Genomic DNA, 11,576 nt, shown 5'->3' with positions numbered 1-11,576 from the left:
ATGTTTAGCATTAATTTGATTCGAAGTTATGAAATGTGACTTAGCAACTTTTGATGGAATGATGAACAGGTCATATTAATAAGCTTGCTTAGGCTTAGTGGACTACGTCCATTGGGCCCATGCGCCTGTCATGGCCCCAAAATTTGGGTCATGATAGTAAGTCCAGTTCAATGTGTTCCTAAGAAAGGAGGAATGACAGTGGTGGCCAATGACAATAATGAGCTCATTCCAACAAGAACTGTGACTGGATGGAGAGTGTGCATGGACTACCGCAAGCTCAACAAAGCTACAAGGAAAGATCATTTCCCTCTTCCATTCATTGATCAAATGTTCGATCGTTTGGCTAGTAAGGAATATTATTGTTTTCTATATGGTTATTCTGGTTATAACCAAATTGCTATTGCTCTTGAAGATCAAGAAACGACTACATTTACTGTCCTTATGGCACCTTTGCTTTTAAAAAAATGCCATCAGGATTTTGTAATGCACCTGCCACCTTTCAGAGATGTATGATGGCCATATTCACAAACATGGTGGAAAAATGTTTGGAGGTATTTATGGATGATTTTTTTGTCTTCGGAAATAATTTTGATGATTGTCTTTTAAATCTTGCTAGGGTACTCAAGAGATGTGAAGAAACAAATTTGGCGCTCAATTGGGAGAAATGTCACTTCATGGTGCGAGAAGGTATTGTTCTTGGGCACAAGATTTCTAGTAGAGGCATTGAGGTAGATAAAGTAAAAATTGAAGCAATTGAGAAATTACCACCTCTAATAAATGTCAAAGGTATTAGAAGTTTTCTTGGTCATGCTGGTTTTTATAGAAGATTTATTAAAGGCTTTTCAAAAATTTCTAAACCACTTTGCAATTTATTGGAGAACGATGTGCCATTTAAGTTTGATAATGAATGTCTTGTTGGTTTTGATGAATTGAAGAAAAGATTAATATCTGCACTTATCATAATTAGTCCCGATTGGACTCTCCCTTTTGAATTGATGTGCAATGCGAGTGATTTTACGGGTGGGAGCTGTTTTGGGACAAAAGAAGGATAAAATCTTCCATTCCATCTATTATGCTAACAAGACTTTGAATGAGGCCCAGAAAAATTATACCACAATAGAAAAGGAGCTTTTGGCTGTGGTTTTTGCTTTTGACAAATTTCGCTCCTATTTCTTGGGGATAAAGGGGATAGTGTACACTGATCACTCAACTATCAGATATTTGATTGCCAAGAAGGATGCTAAGCCAAGATTGATAAGGTGGATTCTTTTACTTCAAGAATTTGATCTTGAGATTCGTGATAGAAATGGAACAGAAAATCAAGTTACAGACCACCTTTCAAGATTAAAGATTGAAGCTCAAGGTAAAGATTTAACCTTAATCAAAGAGATTTTTCCTAATGAACAAATCCTTCAAGTTGGTTAGAAATCACTTCCTTGGTATGTTGATTTTGTAAATTATTTGGTAAGCAATATTATTCCTCCTGATTTAAATTCTCATCGGAAAAAGAAATTTTTACATGATGTTAAATTTTATTTTTAGGATGAGCCTTACTTGTTCAAACAGTGTAAAGACCAGATGTTCAGAAAATGTGTCCCGGAAGAAGAGATTTAAAGTGTGCTTCACCATTGCCATTCTTCAGATTATGAAGGACACTTTGGAGGAACAAGGATTGCTGCTAAAGTCCTCTAATCAGGTTTGTATTGGCCTACATTATTTAAGGATGCTCACAATTTTGTTTTGCATTGTGATAGGTGCCAAAGGGTTGGAAATATCTCAAGGCTGAGATGCCTTTCAACAACATCATGGAGATAGAAATTTTTGATGTATGGGGTATTGACTTCATGGGTTTGTTCATATCTTCATACAACAACAAATACATTTTACTTGCTGTTGATTATGTCTCCAAGTGGGTTGAAGCGACAGCCTTTCCTCATAATGATTTGAAGGTGGTAATGAATTTCATCAAGAAAAATATTTTCACTTGATTTGGCACTCCAAGGGCAATTATTAGTGATGAGGGAAGTCACTTTTGCAACAAATATTTTGATGCACTTCTGGCAAAATATGGAGTTAAACACAAAGTTGCCACTGTGTACAATCCTCAAACTAGTGGCTAAGCGGAAGTATCGAATCGTGAAATTAAGAGGATTTTGGAGAAAACCGTATGTCCCACAAGAAAAGATTGGTCAAAGAGATTAGATGATGCACTGTGGGCATCTAGGATTGCTTACAAGACCCCAGTTGGTATGTCTCCATATAAGTTGGTCTTTGGCAAAGCTTGTCACTTACCGATGGAACTTGAACACAATGCTTATTGGGTTGTGAAGAAGTTAAATTTTGATCTACAAGCAGCAGGTGAGCAAAGGTTGTTGCAACTAAATGAACTTGATGAATTTCGCCTTCAAGCTTAAGAGAATGCCAAACTCTACAAAGAGAAAACAAAGCAATGGCATGATAAGAAAATATTGGAAAGCTTTGAGCCAGGACAAGCAATGTTGCTTTAAAATTCTCGCTTGAAACTATTCCTGGGAAAGCTCAAATCAAGGTGGTCTGGTCCTTTCATTGTCCATGAGGCATTCCCACATGGAGCGATCAAAGTCAGAGGGATAGATAGTCAAAAATTTAAAGTCGATGCACAAAGATTAAAGCATTATTGGGGAGGCGAAATTAATCATAAAAAATCCTCAATTCACTTGCTTGATAAACGCTTCTTGTGAGGCAACCCAAGCTTCTTAACCTTACTTGTTATTATTTTATTTTATTTTAATTCATACTTTTTACTTTATTTCCTTTAATCTATTTTTTTATGTTTCTTTTTTCAGGTAATTGGTTTTTAAAGAAAAAAATGCAAAAAAAAAAATCAAAAAGAAAAGAAAAAGAAAAAATTTTTTAAAAAAAGATCAGAGCCATGGCCTTGAAATATGCACGGAATTGGGCATGAAATAGAATATTTTAGTGCCACGACCCTCAAAAGGAATGCTGTGGCGCTGAACAAAGCAAAGATTGGTAGAATGTTCGAGCTTCGTGATGCTCAAACCCGAAGCGTAATGCTTCAGGTTTGCACAAGTGAGAGCCGCAGCCCTCACTTGTGAGGGTCGTGACACTAGGTCAGGGCCCAGCCCGAACCCTTTAAAAACCCTTTTTTTTTTCCTTCTTTCACTTTCTTCTTCTCCTGCAGCCAAACACCCTCCCTCATTCCTCATTCCCTTTCAACTTTACTGCCTTTTTCTTTCTTTTGCACTCAAAATTTCTGCATTTTATTTTTTCTTGGATTTGTTATCTATTTTCACTTAACACCACTACACTTATTGCATTCTTAAGGTAAGCACTCCTCCTTCCCTCTTCCCAATATGTAGTTTCCACTCGTTTATAATTTTATAATTTTTGGAAAATAGAGAGAGGATGAGGTTGGTATTAATGGAAAATTTTATAATTTTTTCATAATGAATGAGTCCTTTGTGCATGTTTGTAAATGGGTTTTCTTACTTCCTCGTGATTTATGCTTTGAGTGTAGAAAATTTTTTGTTCCCTATCTAATGGATTCATGAATTTTTATTTGTTTCCAATATAATTGATAGATGCTTTGTTGATTTGGGTAAATAATGGGTTTGTTTAATTTTTGATGTTTAGATTAGCAAGTAGAAATAAATGTTGAAATTGTTGGTGCAACACATGCCATATCTGATAATTTTGGATGAGTACATTTTCATAGATTTATTTTTATTTTTCATTGGACTATGGCATTGTGAAAATTATGATTATGAGAAGGCTGTCTGAATGTTGTAAGCCATAGAGAATTTATGTTGCATCTTAAGAAGTGAGACTGTCAAGGGAAAGCTTGAATTTTAATTGTTGCATTAGACAGAAACTAATTAAACTCATGCTTGTAAATCTTTCATATTTTCATGCTTGTTCACACAAAACTACTTAAATATTTTTCCTTTAGATTTGTTTTGATAATTAAATTTCTTTTGTAGGAATGGCACCAAAACGATCCAAACCAAGTTCCAGTGGATCTTTTTATAGATTGAAGTTCATATCTACCGAAGCCTCTACGCGATATCATACGTCCTTGATAAACAAAGTGCCAATTTTCGAACGAGGGATAGATATCCCCATTTTGCCTTACAAGGAGATTCATGACATGCTTAGTGACAGATATTGGCATCGATTTAGTGACCAACCTGAAGCGACAGTGGTTCCTATAGTCCGAGAGTTTTATGCGAATGTGGTTGAGCATGTTGATGGTGTGGCATTTGTTGGTGGCAAACGAGTTCCTTTGACAGCCAAGCTATCAATGCATTTTTTGGAACCCCCAATATTGAAAATGATGAATATGGGTAGTACTTGGGCGATCATCAGGATTACAATGAGATTATCTCGACGCTGTGTGTTGAGGGAGCCCAATGGAAGACATCGCGTGGTGAACCAGTTTCATTCAAACGAAGTGCCATGAAAAAGGAGCTGAAAGTTTGGTTACACTTTGTAACGGCACGATTACTCTCATCCACTCATATCAATGATGTCACGAGGGATCGTGCAACGCTTATTTATGCCATTGTCACACATAAATTCATTGATGTTGGTAAGGTTATCTCTCATGCCATCCTACATACGAGTCGTACTAAATGAGATGGTATCGGTTTTTCTTCCTTGATCACTGCTTTATGTGTGAAAGCTGGTGTGCAATGGAGTGATAAAAAGGAGCTACAACAACCAAAAATTCCTATCACCATGGGCATTCTTAAGAGATTAGAGGAATCTGCACCAGTTGCTGGTAGTTCTTCCTAAGTCGCTCCCCCACCTTCATAGGCAGTTCCCACACGTAGTGTTGCTCAATGGATGGAGCGCATTGATCGTCGATTAAATCATCAGGAAAGGCAGAATCGAGTGATTGAACAGATAATGAGAGCCTATGTTGAACACATTGGGATGGATATGTCTACTTTTCCTTCGTTACCTATGGATTTTGACTCTGAAGATGATTTTGGTGGTGACAATGCGGAGGACTTGTAGACTACAGATTCGGAGTGAGGGGAGTATTCTTGTCCCTTGTCTTTTATTGTTTTTTATCACATTGAGGACAATGTTCATTCCAAGTTTGGGGTAGTAGTTTAGAATTTTGTTAGTTTATTTGTTGTAGTTTTATTTTAAGATATATCTTGCATGCTTTATTTGTGTTTTGCATGTTTTGTTGTGTTTCAAAAAAAAAAAATTGAGATAGTTGTATCTCCTTCATGATTATCCCAATCTTAAGATGATATTTTAATTATCTTTTGATTCTTAGCTTTTGGGAAGCATATAGTTATGATTTAACTTTATGTGATATTCTTGTGTTAGCTTTATTTTAGAATGTGACTTCTAATAATTTGAGCACTATACTCTTTTCCTTAGAATTTTTGTGTGATTTAGAGAAATTTTATGTTGGGGAAAAAGTATAGTGAAGTCAAGAATTCTTGAATTTGTTTGATTCTCTCTCGAGGCAAAATCTTAGATAACACTTAGGATAGGAAGTGATTTAGGCCATCTTTCGATCGTTTGAGCCTTTTTGACCCTACCTTGTTATATTTATCCTTAGTCACCCTTTTTGAGCCTAATTTACCTTTTCTTTGTAATTATACAATTATGTTAGCCTTGACCTTTCTATTTAAATCCAACAATTTGAACCTTTCACCCTCTAAGTATTTTAATCTTTCTAAGGAATGGTTTGAGCTTAAAGATAAATTGAGGGACAAAAGTGAAAAAAAAAAGTGATGGTTATTAGCAAAATTACCCCTAGTTTATAATTGTCAAAAATAAGTTTGGGGGTTGAAAAAGAAAAGAAAAGAAATAAAGTGTGTTGTACAAAGGAAAGTTCACTTCAAGTTTGGGGGTGCTATAAAAAAAATGAGCTCTTTATATGTCCTAGATTGATTAAGTGCTTAAGGTGAATTTGAGCCTAAATATATCTTTATCATACCTTGACCCTAGCCTTACATTACAAGCTTGATAAAGACCTATTGATCCTTGAATAAGTGTTAATCTACATTAGTGAAGAGAGAGAGATGAAAAACAAACTTATGGAATCTTAGTACTAATCTATGCTTAGATTTAGCATAAACTAATCCGAATTGCATGATAGTCTTTGTAAGAGAGTATTCGCACACACACACGAATGTCCATTCAAAAAATAAGTTTTCACTTAAATTGATGTATGAATTTAAGGATTAGCTGTATGCTACCTTAAGTTGGAATTGGAGTTAATTTATGAGGAAAAATTGGGAAATCATGATTTGGTATTTCTATCTCTCATTCAGGGATTTTTTTTATGATTCAGTTTTCTTTTTGTGATTTTCTTTTGCTCGAGGACTAGCAAAATCTCAAGTTTGGGGGTGTGATAATTCTATTTTATAGAATTATTTTACTCCAATTTTGTTATGAAATATTAGCTAAGTCCTCAATTTTCAATTATAATTTAGTTATTTTTAGTTGTTTTTATAATTAGGTTACTTTTAAGTTAGTTATTTTATTTTTATGTTATTCCTTTTAATTTGGTTATTACTTATTAGTTTTTATATTTTTTTTTAGCATTAAAAGTGATTGGGCTTAATTTTGGAAAGTAAGGTGTTGAAAGACCCAAAATCTGCTTGCATATGCTTCAGTATTTTAGCCATATATTGAGCTACAAAACTCCAAATGACGGGATTATTGGACCATTAGAAACCTAAGAGACAGAGCTACAAATTTTGTGAGATCACTTTGCTCAGTTATGCTTGGAAGATAGATAAAATCATGTCAAAAAATAGCTAGACGTACTGTGTCAGGAATGGAAATTTATAAAGATGGATAATTGATTTTTCGGCCTCTCATTACACTTTTAAGCCCAATTAAACCATAGGTCAGCTTAAGGAACTTTAGGTTAAGCTTATTAGTGTAAATAGGATATGTTTAGCAACATTAGGAGCAAAACTTTTGAGAGATTCAAGAAGCTAAAAGTTGAGGCTGAAACTTGGAGATCAAGACGACAATTATTGTTTTGTTTTCTTCCTTGGCTTTTAATTTTCTTGTTAATCTCAATGGTTGAATTTATTATAATGTTATTTGTTTTTGCAATCATGAGTAGCTAATTTTCTTTTTCTAAGATTGCAATTGAACTCACATGTAGTTTAAATTTTTAATCTCTTTCTTACTTATCTTTAATGAGATTTGAATTATTTATTCCAATTTGTTCTTAATGCTTTTAATTGCCTGATCACCAATTAAATTGATCTAGGAACCTAAACAAACTTGGGAAAGGGAGTTTAGAGTAGAGTAAAATTGGGATAGCATATGATCATATTAATTGATTTGTGTATAGAATAGGGATATACCTATAGGTCATATGTAGCCAGATTAGAGCCTGAACTTAATGAGTCTATTTTAATTTCAATTCACATAGGATTATAATGTTTTGGTTAAAGTAGATATTTTTATAAGATGAGTCGGGAGACCCTTATAAATAATTTAAGACTCTAGATTAGCAATTCAACCCATTGAAATAAGTTAAGGAAGAGAGGTAAAATCTAGATGAAGTGTGAGGGATATTATAATTCTAGACTTGTTTGACTTGATTTTTACCTAATTATATTATTGCTTTGATTTTTCTTTTTAATATAAATTTTGGTTAATTAGTTTTAGTTAATTAATTTAGGTATTTGGATTTGATTGTTTGGATAAGATTAAATTGCTATAATTTTAGTACTTTGTGAAATTTTAGATCAATTCTCTGTGAGATCGATACTCTGCTTGCTATTATACTATCTACTCGATACGTATACTTGCATAGTAGAATTTTAACTGACATGGAGCAATGGCTTTCATGACAATTGAAACAATATCTTTAGAAGAATAAGTTGCACTTCTTACAAAGACTATGGAACCTCTAACAACAAGCATCAGGTAAAAAGATGAACAAATTGCCTCATTGATGGCAAAAATTAGCAACCTTGTTGGAAAGGCATCAATCAATCTTGGCCAAAATCAACGACAAAATCATCAAGGTAATGAGGAGAATTGCACTATGGAAGTGGAAAGTAATCTCCAACAAAAATCCAATGAAGCAGTCAACACTAGTCAATTGAAAGAAGTCATCAAAGAAGCCATCAAGGAATAGATGGAAAGTGTCACTCAACCTTCATATACTTATGCCAAGCCATGCTCTCAGAGAATGATCGCATGAGGATGCCACTTAAGTACCAACCACCAAAATTCCAACAATTCGATGGTAAAGGAAATCCTCGTCAACATGTTGCACACTTTGTGGAAACTTGCAACAATGTTGGCACCTATGGCGATCTTATAGTGAAACACTTTGTGGAAACTTGCAACAATGTTAGCACTTATGGCGATCTGATAGTGAAATAGTTCGTTCGTTCTTTAAAAGGCAATGCCTTTGATTAGTATAAAGACTTAGAACTTGGGATGATTAACAATTAGGAGTGACTAGAATATGCGTTCTTTAATCGCTTCTATAGCATTCAATGTGTGGTAAGCAAGATTGAACTCACAAGTTCGTGCTAATGGAAAGATGAGCCTGTGGTTGATTATATCCACGAGTGGAGAAATCTCAATGTTAATTGCAAAGAGCAATTGTTCGAGTCGTCAACCCTTGACATGTGCATCCAAGGGATGAATTGGAGATTATGCTATATTCTTCAAGGTATTAAGCCTAAAACTTTTGAAGAATTAGCTACTTATGCCCATGACATGGAATTAAGCATGTCAGTAGTTGGAAATCAAGGACTTCTAGTGCAAGAACCAAGGAAGGGCAAGTAAGATGTTCGTAAAGGGGGTAAAACTTTGACAAATAAAGATAAAGGAAAATAGTCTATGATTGTCAACACTAAGCCCACCAAGGTGAATACCAATTCAAAGAAGACTTAAGAGACAAAAACTAGCCTTTTGCAAGATAAAAGGAAAGCGTCTTTGAAAGAATGACAAGAAATGAAGTATCCTTTCATTGACTCAGATATTGTAGAAATGTTGGAAGAACTTTTGAAGGCTAAGCTTATTCAATTGCTAGAGATGAAGCGACTGGAAAAAGCTAATTATGTAAATGACCTCAACTACTGCAAGTACCATTGCTTGATTGGTCACCCTATAGAAAAATGTTGTCTTAAAAGATAAAATCATGGGTTTATACAAGGATGGGAAAATTGAGTTTGAAGAAGAAATGGTGATAGCAAATATAGCATAAGCAACTAATATGCTTTCTCCACTTAATGCAGGGAGTAAGAATATAAAATTTGGATCTTTGAACTGTATAATGTCAACACCAAATGTAGAGAAAACATACAATCCTCAAGATAATGGAGGAAAAGCTTGTGGTTCTATAATTGAGGATCTAGACAATGAACGATGGATCCTAGTTACCTATAGAAGAAGAAGAAAAAAAGTTTTCCCAATGATAAGCAAGCATCAAGAAGATCCAAAATGTTGAAACAACCATCTAGGAAAATGATGCCAAAGGCAATGCCAAGGAAAATAACTACAAGCAAATGTGAAATTTTGGTGGTACAAAGGCTTAGATGACTAATCACCTTTAATGACTTCATGCCAATGCAATTCAAAAATCAAAATTCAATTCCAACACCATGTTTCCAAATTGATGAAGATGTTGGGAATGAAGAAAAAATTAAGTTCGATTCTAGTTCCGCTTATGGTGCAAAAATTACATATTCTGAAGAAGACTTATTGTTGGGGTCTACCTTTAATAATCGACTTCTTTTTTTCAGGGATAAAGTCATGAACAGAAGATCAATCGAACACAGATATATGATGGATCTATTGTCAACTTACTCCCACTAAAAATAATGAAAGAGCTTGGAATATCTCTAGATGAATTATCGAAGAGTTGTTTGATGATCCAAAAATTCAATCTTGAAGGACAAAGTGCTGTAAGAAAAGATAGACTTCAACTTTTCATTAATGTTATGGAATCTAATCCATTGTTTCATGCGATTGATGCAAACACAACATACAACATGTTGTTAGAGCGACCTTGGGTACATCAAAATGGTGTAGTGTCATCAACACTTCATCAATGCTTTAAATATTGTAGAAATTGTCAAGTGAAGATAGTCATAGCGGATACTAAACCATTTACTATAATAGAGGCACATTTGGTCGATGTTAAGTTTTATTTGGAAAGTACCTTCGTGGAAGAGGTACAACCCAAAGGTGATCAGGGAAATGATGAAGGAAAATCATCAAAGGTAAAGGGAAAGAAATCATCATCATCTATAGAGGAAGATGATGATCTTATCGAAGGCTTCAAAAATTTGACTTTGCGATTCTTTAGCTTGCAAGAGTTAAAAATCACTAATTCTTCATTAAAGGTATTTGTAAGGAAAATAAAAGGACCATTGGTTGAACATGATGATTTTCCCTTTCAAAGAGCTAATGGTTTCAACCCTATTGCTTATAAGCTTTTAATAAGGGATGGCTACAAGCAAGAAGAAGTTTCTAAATTAGTACACAACCTAATGAACCAACCAAAGAAACTCCACAAGATCCTTCCAAGAATTACAGATTTTGGAAGAAAAGGGCAAATGTTGTCAAATCTATAAAATTAGGGTTGAGATTGACACCCTTAAAGTTGAAGATTCACAAAGAAGCTTCAAGACACATAACGATTAAAAAAGTTGAAGACAAGGAAGAAACCTTAGTGGAGTCATCTAGACCTTTAATTTTCGATCACTTGGACATAGCCACAACTTAAACTTTAGTTTTTGATCGATTGAGCATGTTTTCAAATCAAGGTTCAATGTTTAAGAAAGATCATACAAAAGTGACTTCAAGAAAGTTTGTGAGTTTAAGGCTAAAATGATTACCATCATAAAAAAGGAATAAAAAAAACCTCATGACACATGAACCAAAGGATTTCTTTAACATCATCTTTTCACGAATGAAAAGAAAAAGTGAATGGATAGTAACAAATGATGAAACATTACAGGCTAAAAGGCACATTATGGTTGTGACTAAACAAGCCTTATCTTCAAAAGAGGAGGAGTAAGAAGAAATGGAAATCTTGACATGTAATCATGTGTCTATAGTAAAAAGTGATGAAAAATCTAAAGAAGAAGATATCCAAGAGGCTCCCCCATCATTAGAGGAAGGAAATCAGCTTACAATTAATGAATTAAAAGAATTTAACATAGACACTACAGAAGATCCTTGACCAATCTTCATATGTGCTAGTTTAACTTCTGAAAAAGAAAAATCTTATCTTGACCTTTTGACAAGGTATCAAGAAGTCTTTGCATGGACTTATAAAGAAATGCCAAGATTATACCTTAAAGTTGTTGTACATCATCTAGCTATAAAAAAAGATGTTTAACCCATTAAACAAGCATAACGACATCTTCACCCTAACTTGATTCCACAAATTGAGGTTGAGGTCAATAAACTCATTGAGGCTGGCTTTATTCGAGAAGTCAAGTACCCTACTTGAATTTCAAATGTTTTTCCAATTAGAAAGAAAAATGGCCAAATTCAAGTTTGCATGGATTTTCGAGACTTGAACAACACTTGCTCAAAAGTTGATTTTCCTCTCC

This window comes from Theobroma cacao, chromosome 9 (genome assembly GCF_053813885.1).
Source record: "Theobroma cacao isolate CCN51 chromosome 9, ASM5381388v1, whole genome shotgun sequence".
Classification (NCBI taxonomy): Eukaryota; Viridiplantae; Streptophyta; class Magnoliopsida; order Malvales; family Malvaceae; genus Theobroma; species Theobroma cacao.
Note: the sequence above shows the minus strand (reverse complement) of the source record.